This window comes from Camelus dromedarius, chromosome 33 (genome assembly GCF_036321535.1).
Source record: "Camelus dromedarius isolate mCamDro1 chromosome 33, mCamDro1.pat, whole genome shotgun sequence".
Classification (NCBI taxonomy): Eukaryota; Metazoa; Chordata; class Mammalia; order Artiodactyla; family Camelidae; genus Camelus; species Camelus dromedarius.
The window spans coordinates 9,896,273-9,916,305 of NC_087468.1; the positions used below are offsets into that span (position 1 = coordinate 9,896,273).

General features: G+C 34.6%; 1 protein-coding gene across 2 annotated transcripts in view; it reads right to left on the minus strand.

The window, feature by feature from the left end:
- Window positions 1–20,033, minus strand: part of EIF5B (eukaryotic translation initiation factor 5B) — a 64,887-nt gene that overhangs the window by 43,890 nt on the left and 964 nt on the right. The window lies entirely within an intron of this gene.

Here is a 20,033-nt window from a genome sequence, read left to right on the forward strand (position 1 = left end):
TTCTGAAAATTATGTGTGAAATTCAAACATAGCTGCAAAATATATTAATGATACACAAGACTTAACAGTTTTAACTACAGTCGTTTCTAAAGTGTTCCTTCCTTCAACGTGTACTGAACTTCCTGCCCCAAACTCGAGAATGTCCTAAAATGTCAACCATGTTACAAGAGGACATGAAAGTGACATAAATACCAGTGATTTAACTTGAAACTTTTAACCAAACTCTACCTACATTTTCTGCCCTATTTCCATAGCTACTCATTACACACCACAGCTTTAAGATTTCAGTAAACTAAGAGTCAAATCTAAAATCCAGTCATGCTGATAATGAAAGTTTTAAAACCTTTAGGAAATCGTGTAAGTATTTTTCTCTAGGTTTGTTTTTCTGCAGACCACTTACTTTTTCCTTTGTCAAAGCTACAATATTCCTCTTAACATTTTGTTACAGCTCCTAATCCTTTATTCTAAATTTACTGCAGACTTCCAGAAATAAAAGGCAATTTTCTATTGTATTCAATTCAGTGTTTTCATAGGCCACATTCCTCCATCATCAAGATAGAAAAAATGTTATAACTTAATGGCCTTAAAAAATGAAGCTATTAAAAATATTGTATGCGTAGTTTCTTAAGAAACAGCCAAACTACTTTCTAAAATGGCTTTACCATTTAATACTCACACCAACAATGCATGGAGATATGCATTTTTTCCATAACCCAGCCAGTATTTATTATTATGTTTACTTTTCCTTAAAGCTGTTCTAATAGATGTGTGGTTACATCTCATCAGTCTTCGTTTTCATTTCCTTAAAGTCTAGCAAAATTATCTTCCATTCATAGACAGTCAGTGAAATGTCTCTATATTATCTTTTACCCATTTTTCTAATTGGACTGATTTTCAAAGTTGAGTTTTTATGTTTTGGAGTGTGTTTTTTTCCAGTTTGTACTTTGTCTTTTACATCCACTTAACAGGGTTTTTTAACCAGAGCAAAAACTTTGAATCTTCATGAAGTACTATTTATCAAGTTTTTTCTTTACGGATTATGCTTTTGGTGTCATGACAAAACTTTTCACCAAGTCCTAGGTGCTGAAAATTTTAAAGTATGTTGTACTGTAAAAGTTGTGTACTTCAGTGTTTAATTCTATGATCCGTTTTGATCTTTTTGGCCTATGGGTACCCAACTACTCCAGCAACATTCAGACTATCCATCCTACAGGAACTGCTTTTGTACATTTCTCAAAAAACTCTCAGCTGCACTTGGATAGAACTATTTCTAAGTTCTCTACTCTGTCCTACTGATTTGTGTTTCTTTCCCTCCAACACTAATACACTGTTATGATTAATGTAGCTACATAAAAAGTCTTGAAATCAAGTGGAATGATTCCTTTCCTTTTACTCTTCATTACCAGAATTGTTTTATCTATTTTTAACTCCTTTGATTTTTTCCAATAAATTAAAAAAAATCCTTGTGTACAACTACAAAAAAAAAAATCTTGCTGTAATTTTAATAGCAATTGCATGAACTGTATACAAATTTAAAGAAAACTGACATCTTTATTATATTCAGTCTACCAATCTATGAACACAGTATGTTTCTCCATTTATTTCGATCTTGTCCTATTTCTTTCATCAGTGTTTTGTGATTTTTCACAAAACTAGTATTCAAGTTTTAAAGTAATGTGAAGTGGTATTTCTGATTTCAGTTTCTACATACTCTTTACTAAGATAAAAAAATGTAACTGAACTTTTTTATTGCAGTACTTGTCATTCATTTGTAACATACCCGTCTCTTTTCTGTGCACATCCCTCCCTAATCCCTAGTAACCACAAACCTGTTCCACACGTCTAAAATTTTTTTAGTTGTTGAATTTATTAGTTCTTTGAACTAAGCAAAGAGTTAAGACTTGAAATTAAAAGTGCAATAAAAAAAACTGAATTTAATGAAAATTTAAAACTTTCAGTGTTCAAAAGACCATGTAAAGGGAATGAAAAATCAAGCTACAAAGTGGGAGAAAATATCTAAAACCACATATTTGAAAAAGAACTCGCATATACAATAAAGAAACCTCAAAACTCTACAGTAAAAATCCAAACAATCCAAATAGAAAATGGACAAAAGGCATGAAAAGACATTTCATGAAAGAGCACTTACAGATAACAATGGCTGTTCCACACCTCTACTATTTGGGAAATGCAAATTAACATCACAATGGGATACCATTACACACCAATCAGAATGTCCCCTCCTCAAAAAAAAAAACAGTGATAACAACTACTAGTGTTGGTTGAGAATAAAGAGGATCTGGATCACATGCATTGCTGGTGAAAATGTAAACTGGAATAGCCACTCTGGAAAAGTCTAGCATTCCTTGTAAAACTAAAAATGTACTTACCATATGATCCAGCAATTGCACTCTTGCACATTTATCCCTGATTAACAAAAATTTATCTCATGCAGAGACTTGTAGACAAGTATTTATAGCAGCTTCATTTGTAATAGCCAAAAACTGAAAACAACCCACATGTCCCTCAATGGGTGAATGGTTAAATAAACTGTGGTTCATCCCCATTCCATGGAATACTATTCAGCAATAAAATTAAATGAACTATCAATACATGCAACAACTTAAATGGATCTCAAGAAAATCAGACTGAGTGTAAAAAAGCCAATTCCCAAAGGTTACACACATACATGATTCCATTCACATACATTTTTGAAAAGAAAAAATTTTAGAAGTGTAGAACAGGTTCATGGTTACTAGGGATTAGTAAGGGGAGGTACACAGAAAGGAGATGGGTATGTTACAAATGAACGACATGAGGAATCCGCAGAGATGTTCCATATTTTGACTGATAGCGAATATACAAATCTACACATGTGATAATACTGTATAGCACTAAGCACAAACACACATGAGTTTGCTACACAAGCGAAACTGAGCAAATCTGAATCTGATCAGTGAATTATAACAGTGTCAATATCCAGGCTGTGATATCGTATAGTTTTGCTAGGTGTCATCATTAGAGGAAACTGGATAAAAAGCTACAGGGATCTCACTGTATTAACTCTTACAACTGCTATGAATCTACAATTATCTTAAAAGTTTAATGAACATAACAAAACACTGTTTAAATGAGAAGGCAAAAACACTGAGAAAAAGATTTTTGCAATACATATATCTGATGAAAGATTTGTCTATATTTTTAAAGTCCCTAAAATTCAACATTGAAGAACACAATTTTTTAAATGGGCAAATGATTTAAACACTTAACCAAATGAGATACAAGAATGGCAAATCAACACATGACAAGATGGTCAATATCACTAACTAATAAGGAAATGTAAATAAAACCACAATGAGATGCCACTACACAGCCATCAGAATGACTAAAATTAAGGACTGATAATACTAAGTGCTGAGAGGATGTGGAGCAACTGGAACACATCCCAAAAGGGAATGCAAAAATGGCACAGCCACTTTGGAAGAGACAGTTTGGCAGTTTCTTCAAGTTAAACATACACACTTACCATATGACCCAGCAATCCCACTCCCAGGTATTTACCTAAGAGAAATGAAAACATATGTCCACACAAAGACTTGTACTCAAATGTTCATAGCAGCTTTATTCATAATCACAAGCTGGAAAAAAACCTAAATATTCATCTACCGGATAACTTATAAACAAACTGTCATCTAACCATGAAATGGGATACTACTCAACGATAAAAGGAAATAATTAATGTTACATACACCAACATGGATGAATCGCAGAAGTATTACATTAAGTGAAATCCAGCCAGGCAATAAAGGTTACATACTCCATGATTCTATTTATATGAATTTCTAGAAAAGGGAAAACTACAGTGACTTCCCCCAACAAAAGCAAAAACTACAGTGATTTTTTTTGCCAGAGAGGACTGTCTACAAAGGGTCATAAGGGAACTTTTTGGGTTAACAGAAATACTCAGCATCATTCTTTTGGAGGGAAGGTAATTAGGTTTATTTATTTTTTAATGAAGGCAGGTACTGGGGATTGAACCCAGGACCTTGTGCATGCTAAGCAGGCACTCTACCACTGAGCTACACCCTCCCCACTCTGTATCATAATTGTGATGAAGGAAGCACAGCTGCATATATTTATCAAAGCTTCCTGATGGCACATTTTAAATTTGTAAATGTTATTTTATGTCAATTACACCTCAAAAAAAGAGAACTTCAATTTCTAGGAATACTATAAAAACAGTTGAGAAGTTAGAGAATGCATTTATCAGTTTACTGAAATAAAAGCTAAGGTTAAAATTATATAAACCTAATATAAGTCATTTACCCAATTCTGTAAGTTATGGAAATAATAAATCAGTAATATTTTTATAATATCTTAATTTGTATTAATTAACACAATGTAACATAACTAAAATGTTACTGTAATGAAATCTTTTTCGAACATGGTATTTCTTTATTAACTGTGTGCAAGGCATATAATCAACTTTGGAGTCTGGCTTTTTGAAATAAGTAAAAATCACGTAAAAATAAGATATTTCATTTCAAGACCAATATATAGCAAAGCCTTTTAAAAACACATAATGTAAAAGAAAAGAAAAAAAAATTCACTGTAAAGAAGAAAACTTAACCTTATGTGCAAATTTCCTCTCAATTCCAAACCTGACAAATTTCATTAATGACAGGTATTTTTGACTAAAAAGGTATCTAATTAAAGTTAGTTAAGAAGTTAAGAAATCCAACCCCTTCCCAAATTATTCCACAATTCAAAATCTCCAACCTTTCTAGGATTCTCTCCTACCAACCCCTCTTTATTTCACCCTCTGAGGACCTGGCACAAAATTTCTCTGACCCTCTGAGAGGTGGGGTCTATGCCCCTCCTCTTTAATTCAGGACTGTGGGACTATCTGATCAACAGAATGGCACAAATGATGCTACAGTTTCTGAGCCCAGGCCTTAACCAGGCAGCTACTACTTCCTGGTTCCTGAGATACTCACTGTCGAGCTAATGAGGATGTCCAGGCCAAACAGAGAGGTCAAGGATGGGTGTTCCCCCTGAAGTCCCAATCAACACCTACCAACAACCACCGGAAGTGAGTGAGGTGCAAGTGAGGTAACCTTTGAGACAACTTCATCACAGCCACCATTTAACCGCAACCACATGGAGACCCCCAAGCATGACCCACCTGAGCCTAGACAACCCTCAGAACTGAGAGAATGATTTTTACCGTCTTAAGCCACGAAGTTTGGAATGACTTGTTATGATACAATAACAACATTCCTAATCAATACTAGGGCCTACAGATATGGAAAGCACATTGATGGAGGAGGTAAAATCCAAACCGCACTGTTTCTTCCTCTCACCCCACTCTCAACTTGACAAAAAAAATTACCTGTAATCTCAAAGTACTGAGGGAATGCTGAGAGAAAGAATGGTGATAGCTGACCCTGTGGCTACCCCTTGACACTTCACTTTGTTTCTGCTCCTCCTCCAAACAAGCTCGTCAATAAGAGCAGTAAGAGCAAAAAGACGAAAAGCTTAAGGAGGAAGTCCATTCTTTACTCCTAACTCCATCCTAGCAGTGCCAGTAGCAATAAAGGAAACAGGGAAATCTAGTCCTGCCTTCTCCATTAGATGCCTTTTGGCATCTCATTTCCTCCAACCATCTCTTCTTACCCAGCACTCCTAGATCATCAACTGTTACATATACAACCAGGAAAAACAGAGGATGCAAAAGCAGTCACTGCTCCCCTCTCACTAGTTCTTACCACTTGTACAACCACGGAACCCAACAGTTCTCACTCCCCTCCCCATGGAGTTCTTTTTTCCTTTTTGGGGGGGAGGGGTAATTAGGTTTATTTATTTGTTTACTTATTTTAATGGGGGCACTGGGGATTGAACCCAGGACCTCGTGCATGCTACGCACGCACTCTACCACTGAGCTACACTACACCACCTCCACCAGGAGTTCTATCTTAACTATAACTCATTAATAAATTCAAAGGTAACTACTCATGTCCTTAAAGACAAAAATCCCTCCCACCTTACAATTTCTTTATGAATTGGGTCTTGACAACTTTAAAAGAGATATGAAATCACACTGGTACTTACATTGTACAATGCAAACGGGATGATTCTTACTACGGTCCACAAAATTCAGCCTACTTCTCTACCTTCTATGTATGTTACTTGTACTTACTTTTGTATTCTTGTCACTTGTATGTTAAAGTGACAAGAATACAAAAGTAAGTACAAGTATTATCATATAGATTCCCAAATATACATAATCTAAGTTCACATTTTACTATGGACTCCAGTGTGTCTAACTATAAAACCAATTTAGGGCAGTTTTTTCAAAATGGAATGAGTACCATCAATGGAGGCAGGGTGGGGTGGGTTGGGAGGGGGAAACACAGGTTTGTAATTTCAGAAACCTGAAAATTCTCCCCCAATAACTTTTATCTATTCAATTTAATTTGATAATAAAGATTCAAGATGAACACTGCATGAACCATATGGTTGGCTACCTTATCAGTGTTCTGTCATAGAATATCAATCCAACCTTTTGTTTACAAACCTTTACTAAGTCGTTTCACATTGATGAAAAAGATAAGCAGACTTAGTATGTAAATTAAACATTTTTGCCAAAAGGTGCTATAATAGAAAGCTCAAAATCATTAGTTCAAATTCAAAAAATTAGAAAATGTGAGCCCTTACTGGTAAAGGCATGCTGAACTCAAAAGAAATCCATTTATAAGAAGCAACGTTCACAATAAAATGATCATTTAGATCCTGCTACAAGAAGAGTAAGTCCAAGAAAAGCCTTTGCTTTGCTGGCTCAGACACCTCTCTGCTGCCCAGACATTAGAATTTAACAATCATTTTTCAGGTGCTGGAAGACCTGGGTCCAATTTTGATTCCAAAGTTTTATTTTTTCTTTCTCCAATTCATAAAACTTTTATTCCACTTAAATGAACTTAATACACGTGTTCTTAACAATCATTCTTGGATTATTCATGAAAATTTCATAAGACATTAAACAAAACTATCATCTCAAGTTATTTCCCTGTTAACTATTTTTTTCAGCACATGCATGTTAGGCAAGTATCAAAACAAAATCACAGAAGCAAAAACCTAAAAAAAGTTAAATACATCAGGGTTTTTGTTTGTTTTACTGCTGCGCTTGATATATATGAAGTAATGGGACATTAAGCAATTCATTTTTACTGCATCTTTACTTCTACATTTGTTCTTAGGTTGCGTAAAATACTTAAATACAAATAAAATGAGTGTAGCAAAAATAATGAAAGCAAACAGCAGGTAACTTTACAAATAATGGAACGTGAACCACTTCTGCCCTTATCCAGAGTAAACCGGTCACAACTAAACAAACACTTCTGTAGCTATAGTCAACAGTGTGCACACTGAGACTAAGTATTCCACGGATAACACATGGTTCAACACATAATATCCAAGGGATGTCCATTTCTACTACAGCCTTAAGAGCTCCAAGCCTCAAAGTACCCAAACTACACCTGTGACTGGAACCTATTATCCCTTTTATTTATTCCCCACCAGGACAAACCAATACCTAGGCGGCTTTCTTTGCTTAGACATGGAAGCGGTTTTAACACTGGCCCTTGTGAAGTCTATGTACTATGCCAAACATTTATAACTTGTATAAAAATTCCATATTCCCATACTGGCCACCTCAAGATGAAAACATGTAACTCTCTAAACGTTAATCAGCTCTACTCCCCAAATTTTAAACATAAAAACCACTTGGAAAACATAGAAATTCAAATAGAAATAACATAAACCTGTCATAAATCATAAACAAAGAACTATTTGTGGGACAGCATGAATGACAAATCATCTACTGTGTAAATTTTAGAATGAGGCAGACAAAAGTTGGAAGGCCAGTTATTTTTCCCCTTTCAGCTTCTTCTCCTTAGGTATCCAATGTCCACAATGTCACGTTATCTCTCAGATAAAACAATGTAATATCATTCATTACATCAATGCTGCAAATTAAAATTTTAAAAAATTGTATTTGTTACTATTTGATATGAGTAAAGGGTTTGGTAGTTGCCTAAGACATCTAAAATAGTTGATTAAATTGAGCACTTCCAGCACTCACTGAACGTGAACTTGTAATCTCTGTATTCCATAGAAGTAACTCTGGTCTTTAATCGCTCTTAGAAGATTATTCCCACCTAATTTCCTTTTATAGTGCCTGGCATAACCAAATATATATTAATAAAATTTTGATGCCGGTAAGTACTCTCAGGAGAGGGTACTTCTCACTTGCTGAACACCACCGTCATTAGAATGGTCTGGCCGCACCTCTGTGCAGAGTTACTAGGTAACAGAGAAGCAATGGAGGATCTAGGGTACTCTTATCATCAGCCCTTGTTACTCAAGGCAGAAATATGCAGCACACTCCTGTTCCTTCCCATCTGGCTTATTCTCCTGATGGTAGATTTAACTAGAAAGGGATCTGAAAGGCAAATACAGTAACTTTAGGAGGCAAATTTGAAATCTTGAGGATGGCACTCCCATACTTAACCTAAACTTCACATTCTCCCTGCCTCTCCTTACTGTATTACCTGTGCATATGCTTTCTTATTGTATTAAAATGTAAGCTCCTTCCAGAACAGAAAACTCCTTTGTGTACGCTCAATTTACTTCCCTACCTTCTACAAGGAGCAACCAGCAGAAAGTCAACACATTCCTAATAGACACTATTAAATAAAGAAAAAACCCTACTCTGAAATGATAACCACTATTTTTATACAACAGGCAAGGCTCACCAGTTTTGTCACTGCAGCTTAATAAAAAACCACGTCTACCACTATAACAATCACTGTATTCCGATCAAAGTTAAAACTTCCAAATTGAATTTTTGAAACAATACATTTAAACACCAGTTTAAAAACCCCACTGAAAGAAAAGTACAATGGCATTTCAATTATCTAACACAGACAAGGATTCTCTGAATGTGAATTTTTCAAATGAATGGAAATGTACCACTCTTTACAATTTACATTTAAGATGTAAATCTTTTTTTTAATTAATTATATAACCTTCTGACATATTTACAAATGTCTGGGGTTGTTTCAATATAATGGGGAGAAGGAAGAAGAGAGTGGATAGGAAACAGATGAAACAAGGTCATCTGTGAATTAACAATATTTAAAGCTGGGTGATGGACAGGTGTGTTCATTAAACTACTCTACTTTTGTAGGTTTAAAATTTTTCACTTAAGAAAATTTACACTCCAGGAACCAAAACAATGCGGTACTTGTATAAGGGTAAACATAAACACTAGTGGACTAAAAGTCCAGAAATAAATCCATTCATTCATGGTCAACTGATTTGACAGCGGTGCCAAAACCAAAAAATAATGAAAGAAGTCTCTTCAACAAACGGTGTAGGCACTAGGTTTCCAAGCATAACAGAACGAAGCTGGACCCATATTTCACACTATAAACAAGAAATAACTCAAAATGGGTTAAGACCTAAAGGTAAGAGCTGAAACAATAAAACTCTTAAGAAAACACATAGGTGAATCTTCATGACCTAGTATGACTTAGCAATAGATTTTTAGATACAATGCCAAAAGTACAAGCAACATTAAAAACAAAAAAGATAAGATGGATTTCATCAAAATTAAAAATTTTTATAAAAAAGACACCATCAGGACAGTGAAAAGACAACCCCCATAATGGGAGAAATTATTTATAAATCATATACCTGATAAGGATCAAGTATCCAGAATATATAAAGAACTCTTACAGCTCAACGAAGAGAAACATGCCAAATTAAAAATTAGTAAAAGGCTTGCACAGAAACTTGTCCAAAGAAGATATACAAATGGCCAGTAAGCACATAAAAAGATGTTCAACATCATTAGTAACCAGGAAAATGCCAATGTAAGCTATAATGAGACACTACTTCACAAACTCTGGGATGGCTATTAAAAGAGAGAAGAAGAAAAAAGGAACAAAGGTGTTGGCAAAGATATGAAGAAACTGGAATTCTTGTACATTCTGGTGGGAAGGTAAAATGGTGCAACCAGTATAGAAAAATTTGGTGGTTCCTCAAAAAGTTAAACACAGAATTACCTTATGTCCCACCAATTCCACTACTATGTACACGTTTAAAAGAACTGAAAACAGGACTCAAAACAAAAATCTGTACACAAATGTTCACAGCAGCACTTTTCACAATAGTCAAAAGGTGGAAACAATCGAAATGTCCATCTATGAATGGTTCCACATTATGTGGTACACATATGCGATGGAATATTATTCAGCCATAAAAAGAAAATAAATTACTGATACATTCTATACATGGATGAACCTCAGAAACATGCTAAATGAAAGAACCCACACACAAAAAATCATACTTGGTGTGATTCGGTTTATATGAAATATCTATATATGAAGGATCTCCTTTGGGGTGATGAAAATGATCTGGAATTACAAAGAGGAGATTGCACAACACTATCAATGTACTAAACGTCACGGAACTGTACATTTAAAATGATTAATTTTATGTTATGTGAATTTAGCCTCAAAAAATTTCATAAAATTGGTTACATATTTCATATCAACCTGAATAGGAGTAAACTACTAGAATTTAACACTTCATTCATCATTCAGGAGTGCTAAGTTTGTTGGCCTGCCAAAGGATTTTGTCCTTAAGCCAAACAACAGAAAAGAATGCAACTGCTTCTTATAAGTCTAATAATTTCCCTTCAGTCTAATTACCACTAGGCTGAGATAACCAGTCTTAAAAATCTCAGAGTGAGAGAAGATTTTTAGCCAGATACCTATAATGAAAGTGTGACTTTTAAAAATCATGATCTACACCACAATGAAATGCAGTCTGAAACTTGTCTGCAACCTGGTTTGAACAAATCAACTACGAAAAGCCATTGTGGATCTGGACTATCAACTAGATATTAAATATTAAGAGTTTGTGTTAATTGCATAGGTGGGATAAGGGTACTGTGGTTATATAAGGAAACAGAGAAAATGTCAAGATGTCTATAAAATAATACATAAGGCAAAGATAAGGACAAAATACCTGTGGTGATTAAATCTAGGTGATGAGTATATGGGGGGTTTATTATACTATTTCCTGAACTTATCTCTGTGCTTGAAATTTTTATAATAAAAAGTTAAAATTTAAAAACTCAATCCCAACATTTCATTTTTTAAGGCATTTATTGGCTATTAACCTATCTGAAAGAGAAAAATCACTTTTCATAGTCATTTTGATGTTAGAGGAAATTAAATTCTTAAGAGAACTATGGGTAATTCACTAAGTACATACCTACCCCCCCCCCCCGACCCCGGGGTCACTCTTGACAAGTAATGCCTTAATTAACATCCAACTCTAAAGTCACTGACCTGAAGTCAGGGATTATAAAATAAAAATACTAAACAATAGCACTACTGACCTTGTAATGTTTCACAGAGCATTAAATATTGACTTTGTATAACCAAGATAAAATTTTAAGTCAAACCACTTTCAAAAAGAAAAATATAAATGTAGATGTATGAATTCTATATAGATGTATAAATTCTAACCCAAGTGATGGAAAAAATAAAAACAAAGCACTGCCAAATTGGCAAAAATAAAAAACAGGATGGGTGAAATAAGATCAAAGATATCATTAATCACAAGCAATGTAAGTAACTTTAAACTCTTAAAGATATTATCAAGTTGTATTTATAAGAATTCAATTTTATGCTGTTTATCAATAGATCCCAAATGCATGGAAAGGCTAACAGTATTTACCAGAAAAAAAAAAAAGGAATCCTCAACAAAACCCTAGCAAACCAAATCTAACAAGAACATATAACAAAGACTGAACACCATGACCAAGTAGGATCTACCCCAGGATTGCAAAATTGGTTCAACACATGAAAACTGACCAACGTAATCCACTGTATATAAATAGGATAAGAGACAAAAAAACACATAACCAGGGGAGGTTACAGCTCAAGTGGTAGAGCACATCCTTAGCATGCATGAGGTCCTGGGTTCAATCCCCAGTACCTCCTCTATATATAAATAAATAAATAAATAAATAAATAAATAAATAAATAAATAAATAAATAAATAAATAAATAATCTTAATTACACTCTCCCCAAAATAAAAACACCTAAACCATTAAAAAAAAAAACCACACACACACTCATCTCAACAGATGAAGAAATAGCATTTACTAAAATCTGACACCCATTAATGGTTTAAAAAAACAAAACAAAACAAAACCACCACTCAACAAACTAGGAATAGAGGGAAGGAAACTCCTCAACCTGAAAAAGGGCATCTACAAAAACACAGCTAACATGATACACTTAATGGGAAAATCTGAAAACTTTTCCCTCCCTAAGATCAGAAACAAAAAAAAAAAGATGTCTACTGTCCCCACTTCTATTCAACACTGTACTGCAAGATCTAGCCAGAGCGAAAGGCAAGACAAAAAAAATAAAATGCATTTAGAATGGCAAAGGACGAGAAAAGTTATCTGAACTTGCAGATGACAACCACATACATAGAAAATCCTAAGGAATCCACATACACACAACAAAAAATCATTCAAGCCAAAAAATGACTTCAGTTAAGACTGCAGGACAGAATAGGAGTTTGGGATTTGCAGATACTAACTACTATATATAAAACTGATACACAACAAAGTCCTACTATTTAGCACGGGGAACTATATCCGATATCTTTCAATAACCTATAATGATAAAGAATATGAAAGAGTATATGTACATGTATAACTGAATCAATATGCTGTACACCAGAAACTAGCACAACATTCTAAGTCAACTATATTTCAATAAAAAGAATGGACTTTAATTGATAAAAATATATCAATATTGGTTCATTACTTGCAACAAAAGTACCATACTAATGTAAGATAGTAATAATAGGGGAAATTGGGTACAAGACATATGTGACGACTCTGTAATATCTGCAATTATTTACGTGTAAAACTGTTCTAAAAATAGCTTATTTAAAAACAAAGTAAAGGAGTTCCTCACTAAAAGCTCAAACTCTGGGTTTAGAGCTCTATTAAATATCCAAGGAAGAAAAAAAAGTTTGCAGGACAGAAGATCAGCATATAAAATTAACTGTATTTAAACTCTGCACTAGCAATAAACAACCTGGAAATTAAATTTAAAAAATAATTTCACTTATGACAGTGTAAAAAAGAATTAAATGCCTAGGAATATTTTTTAAAAAGAGTTTTGCAAATGTATTCTGAAAACTATAAAAAAAATTATCAAAAGAAACTGAAGACCTAAATAAGTGGAGAGATATCCCAGGTTCATGGATCAGAAAGCATAACACTGGCAATACTCCTAAAATTGATCTACAGAAGAAAAACAATCCCAATCAAAATCCCAGCTGCCTTTTTTTTTTTTTTTTTTTTTGCAGTAATGGAGAATCTAATCGTAAAATCTGTCTGGAAAGGCAAGGGATCCAGAATAGCTAAGACAATCTCAAAAAAGAACAGTTAGAGAGAATTTATACTTTCCAATTTCAAAACTTACTACCAAAGCTACAGTAATCCGCCATAAGGATAGACAGTGAAGCAGAACTGAGTCCAGAAGTAAACCACTACACACATGGTCAGTTGATTTCAACAAGGAATTAGAGAAAGAATAGTCTTTTTAAAAATGGTTTGGGGACAAATGAATATTCATGTGCACAGAATGAAACTGGACCCCCACCTCAGGCAATATAAAAAAAACTAACCACAAATGGCTCAAAAATCTAATTGTAAGAGCTAAAGCTACTAGAAGAAAGCACAGTAAATCTTTATGACCTTAGACTTGGTTATGATTTCTTAGCTCTAACACCAAAAGCACAAGCAACCAAGGAAAAAAATAAATACATCAGAATTTATCAAAATTACATTTGTCCTACAAAGGACACCATCAAGAAAGTGAAACAACCTGCTGTGGGAGAGAATAACGATAACCGACAAAATGAGAGAAAACATTTCAAATCATATCTGGTAAAGGAATTATACCTAGTGTATATAAAGAACTTATTCTTTAATAATAAAAATAACTGAATTTTAAAATCAGCAAAGGATCTGAATAGACAGTTCTCCAAACAAGATATATAAATGTCCAATAAGCACATGAAAAGATAATCAACATCTTAAGCCATCATGGAATGCAAACCAAAAGTCACAATAAAATACCACTTCATACCCACTAGAATGGCTATAATCAAGAAGTCAGATGATAACAAGTGTTGATAAGGATGTAGAGAAACTTGAACTCTGATACACTGTTGGTTGGAATATAAAATGGAGACGCAGCTTTGGCAGTTTCTGGGAAAAGAGTTAAGCTACTTGGCAGTTCCTGAAAAAGTGAAACAGTTAACCCATGACCCAGCAATTTCACTCCTAGGTATATACCCTAAAGAACTGAAAAATCTATGTCCACACCAAAACGTGTACAGGGATTTTTATATCAGTACTATTCATAACAGCCAGGTAGTGGAACAACCTGATCTCCACTAACTGACGGACAGGTCAATAAAATGAGGCATATTCACACAACGGACTCTTAGGACACGTGATTCTAGACTTAGAAGATCTCATTCCAACTACTACAGTATCCCCAGTCACCTTTATTAGTTTCACCAGCGCTCAGTACCTGAAATCTAATGACCAAATATAACTGAGTTACAACAGTACTCAACGTACTTTTCAGAGACTGTTCATACAAAGTTTATGGTATCAAAGAAGTTTTCAAAAACAGGAAAACCAAACAAATACTTTATATCTCAATAGAAAGTATCTTTCTATCACCAAAGGAAGGTTTGAAAACCAATGATTCTAAAAAAAATCACTCACTGCTACTTGCACGGAAAGTAGGAGCTTCTCTAAAAAAAATTTGAAATTTTATATACCATGTCTGAAATGGGAAGCAATGAAACATTAAATCATCACTGCTCTCATTTTAAACAGATAGGCTATGAGATAGGCAGCTGTTCAACTAAGGGTAAGGGAAAAAGAAATTATTTAAAGAAATGTTGGCACTGATTGACCTGTGCACAATGGCTGTCATTCTTCTATTTTCCCTCCTCTATTAAATTCTTAATCTTTAACAGTTGCTTCACCAGTAAAGATCCTATGTAGATATTAATTTTTCTTCAGAAAGTCTACATTTTGGAATATCAGGATGTCATAAATCAGCTAGTACAGCACAGTAAAAACAAAAAACAGGTTCTTAAGTCAGGTTTGGCTTCAATAGCTGAGAGTACATTATTATGCTTGTTTCCTCTTCTACATGTTACATAGTAGTTCATATATCTTTATACCTTTTCCTTCCTCCAGATTCTCAAACTAGTTACAGCAGAGTTAACTGCTTCTTGTTATTATTAAAATTGTGTAAATACTATGATTACTGCTAGAGCAAGCAGTGTACTGTGATTTCAATAAGGGTTCAAAGTTATTGTATATTTTGTACTAAAATTTCTTAACAGTACATATTTGTCATAAGGCACAAGTTAGAAAGGGAGGAGAAAAGGAGTCATTTCTGTCACTAACATCTGAATGCTGCTGTAATGTCTTTTTCTCCCAGCTCTCTGTCTCTTTACTATAGCATATTATCACAAACTAATAACCTAATCACAATTCAGGTCTCATCCTTTACAGTTACTTCTAATAATAGAGAGCTCAGTAAGCTGGTCAGACACAAGATAGCCATCTTGAAAAAAGTTTTCCTATTTACCAAATACATACACAGAAAGAGACACATACTACAGACAACATCCAAAAACCATATGACCCCTGGCAATAAAACAAGCAAGAAATATTTTAAATACTCAAATGAATCATAAAATTTTACTGATATACAATTAACCAAATAGAGCAGCATGTCATGTTACTAATTTTAGTTCATCACTGTATTTCAGCACCTACAAGGATATCTGGCACTCAAACACTTAAGCAGACCATACACTTCCTGAATGGAATGATTCACTAGCATAAAGATATGTGTCCCAAATAATCTAAAAACGTAATGGGACTCCCAATTAAAATCAATCCCAACAGATTCTTAACAGGCCTTGATAAATACACCTATTACATAAAAAAATAAAGAAAATCTTAAGTGGATAAACTATCAAGAGCATTAATGCCCACGTATGTCTTAAGCTGTCCTTGAGTGATTCTCATGTATTCTAAGAGACCTGTTGGGCAAACATAAATGAAAGTCAAACAGCTAGGAAAATGCCCCACAAATGCCTAAATCTAGTTTAGGAATCCCTGCAACAACAGTTCTCAAAGTAGGCCCCCAAAACCTATTCAGGGGGTCTAAACTAATTCAAGGGTCAAAATTATATTCAAAATAGTACTACGAGGCTATTAGTCTTTTCATTCTCATTTTCTCACAACTGCATAGCGACGTTTTCCAGAGGCCACATGATACGTGATACTGCTACAGATCACGAATGCACAAGCAGATGAGAATCAAACTATATTCAGCTAAACCAGACAGTAAAGAGGTTTGCAAAAATGATTAACATAACTCTTCTCATTTTTTGGAAACTGATTATTTAACAATGTTATTTAGATTAACATATAATGTGTTTATTATTTCTATTTTTAAGCTAATAAATATTTTAACAATTTTTCAGTTTTAATTTGTAATATGGTTAAGTATCAACTGATTTAACCCAAACAAAACCCTTTTGGGTTCCTCAGTAATTTAAGAGTGCAAAGGGGCCCTAGGACCAAAAAGATTGAGAACTGCTGTTCTAACCTAACCACTCAGTTCCTCAGTTAAATAAATAACACTTTGTCCAACATATCTACCAATTCTAAGACTGGAATAAACTTTGAAGGATAAGTAAAGCACAACTAGTGGGCAAGTAACATCAAAAGTAGCTGCATACGCTCCCCAGTGCTCACCAGCATAGAAGGCTTAAGAGATTACTATAAGCTAATAACAACAGTTTATCATCTGCTTTCTTACTCATTTACGGCAAACTAGGACTTCTTCCCCTCCTTCCAGGTATCAGTTTCCCAAAGTATCAGTGTAGGAACAGGCGAAGCCAAGAGAACACTCAGATTACACATCTTTTTTCTTTTTTGATATAATGTACGCAGATAAAGGTTTACTATTAATTCAAATATATGAAAATGAGAAATAATTTTCTTTGTTGAACTATTTACCACTTGGACTACTTCCTCTCTGGGAAGCTTTGGAGTACCTGCTATACTCACAGCTCCTTCTGGACAGGTTCCTTAAGCAGATCACCATGTTTTATATCAGAGAGGAGGGACCCTGCTACCCTCATCATACCTGACTGACCAGGACAAATATCTGACACTAGGGAAAAAAATCTAAAACTTATACAGCTGTCTCAGAGATAGCCAGAACTCCCCCCAAAAAGAGGGAGTTTGCCAGTAATGACAGGAGCATTGTCTGTAATTAAGTGCAAACAACAGTGGAGTCACTATAGTGGCTCACCACTAGTGCAGAGTATCACAGCACCGAAAAAGTAAACTGATACTGAAGATACATCAAAAACGCTACTAAATCCTGAAAGAACTTCTAGTTCCTGAATTCATCCTCACCTCCGTATCTGACTGTGGGATCAGTGAAACAAGTATCTTCCTTCCCTCTATAGTCTTTGTAAGGGGGTGGAAATGTATTATTCCTATTAAGGTAACATCACATTATTTCTTATTAAACATCACTACCACACTTGGGGGAGCAAAAAAAGACAAAAAGACCAGAATGAACAACTGGAGGGTAACTGTGAAAAACTAAATAATCCAGATACTTTTTTCTCTGTACAAATCAGTAAGAGAACAGCCATCATGCTGTGTAAACGGAAACAGAAGGACATCGCTAGAGAATGCGAGATCCCATAAGGTCCCATTGTGTAAACTGATGACTGGGCAAGTTACAGGAAGAACTGAAAATATAGGCCTTATGTTTGGTTTGTATAATCTGTGAATATTGAATCTCATCCCAGTCAACTGAAAAAGGTAGGAAAACTTGCTGAACGCCTATCAAAATCTCATAATCAGAATTACACAAGCTGAAACAAAATTCTAGAACTCAATGTTTAAACAAAGATCAGTCACTGGTATAACAAAACGTGTAAGATCGGAATAAAATTAGACACTCAGATTTAAAAAAACTTAAATGAACACTGAGTGGCTAAGAATTTACAATAATGATATAAGGACTAAAGCAGTCAAGTATGTTATGTTCTTTCCAAGAACTGAAAAGTGGCTCAAGGCCTTACCTTGAGAGCTAATAAGCAGCTGCTCATTTCTCAGCCGGTTCTTCCTGAGCAGAAAAACATGCGACTTAGGATAGCTTGGAAGGGAAGGGCAGTTGGGATGGATGTAAAAGCTTTTAAAGCGGAGGTCTTTATACAAGAGAGTTAAACCAAACAAATAATCTCGTTTTACACAAACAAGAATATTAATACTGAAATAGTATTTTCTCCTTTTTAACTTTCTTTCCAGTCTGATTTTGTTCCTATTACAAATATTTAAAATATCCTTTAAGAAAGTACTATTTTAACATACAAAAGGTCAAAGCAAAAAAATTCTCAACGTAGTAGATCTTCCTGACACTCTCAGCCCTGCCCCAAATATCTTATGTAAAACACCAAAGCAAAAAGGCCAAGCAGTCCTGGTCAAAGGGGGCCCCCTGCAAAACCCTACGACTTCTTAGATACAATTTGAAAGGCACTCAAGCAAGAGTCCACGAAGCATTTAAAACAAAAAACAAAAAAAAAACTTGACATTGGCTTATGAGAAAATAAATGTTTTTCAATTACATTGCCACCACTTTTCCTTAAACATAAGCCAAAAAATAGACTAAAGATCTAGTCTGAGGGGGAAAAAAAACCCATAGCATTCCTTCTTCACTACCAAACCAGTCATTTAACAAGTTTCAGTGTTTGCAATTTAAACTTTACATCATTCATGAAAATCTTTACGAATCAAGAGACACTTTTCTCTTAAAAAATACATAGACAAGATTAAGTATCTCCTCTCTGAAGAGCTTTTTTTCCATAGTGAAAGAGCTTGGAAAGTAAAAACTGTATGTGAAAGAATAACATACTTTTTTTTTTAATCTAAAGAAGAGACTTCGGTAATCCTGATCCAAACAAACCAAATGTAAAAAAACTAATAACTTTTAAAATAAGAATCAGTGAAATTAAAAAACTGGACATTTTATAATATTTAAGAAAATACTGCTAGAATTCCTTAGGCTTAATGATGACACTATGGCTGTTCCTGTGCTTGTTTTTTTTCCCCCTCAATTATATACCTTTCAGATACCCGAAGGATTTGCACATGAAAGGATTTTGAGAGTTGCTTTAAAACATCCAGCAGGTGGATGAAACAGAACCAGTCATTTGACAATGGTTGAAGCTGGGTAATTGGTACATGAAGCTTTATTGAGCTCACTTTGTTTCTTGTGAAGGCTGAAGGAAAAAAGCATCCTACCCACCAAAATATCCTGTCAAAAGCAGAGAGATTTTTTGTCCCACTAAATCACCCCAGAATTCTGCTTATTCTTTTTTATCTGGTTTAGCAGTAAGTTCTACTCTTCAAACCAATTAACTTCCTCCAATAGACCTGTAACTGAACTACAAGACTCGCCTTGACGCCTTTTAATTCCATTCATCAGCTAGGCGAGGCTCAGGTGAGGAAACAATTCAGGATTCCAACTTACAACTAGTAATCTTATTTAACCTCAAGACCGCACAGCTGTTTTGGGTCAAAGTGATGAGCTATCTATCGCAGGTGGTTGTTTCTGTCTTTCGAATTTATCTTCTCCCCGCCTAGCACTTTAACTAAGCTTGGTGAGTAGCACACAGAGGTGAAAAGTAACAGATGTTCCCTCCCAGGAAATAAACCCTTTCGATGAGAAGGGGGAAAAAACTCAATCGAGTATGACACCCAGAAATGTTCCAATCTCGGGGTACGTAACTTACATATATCCTG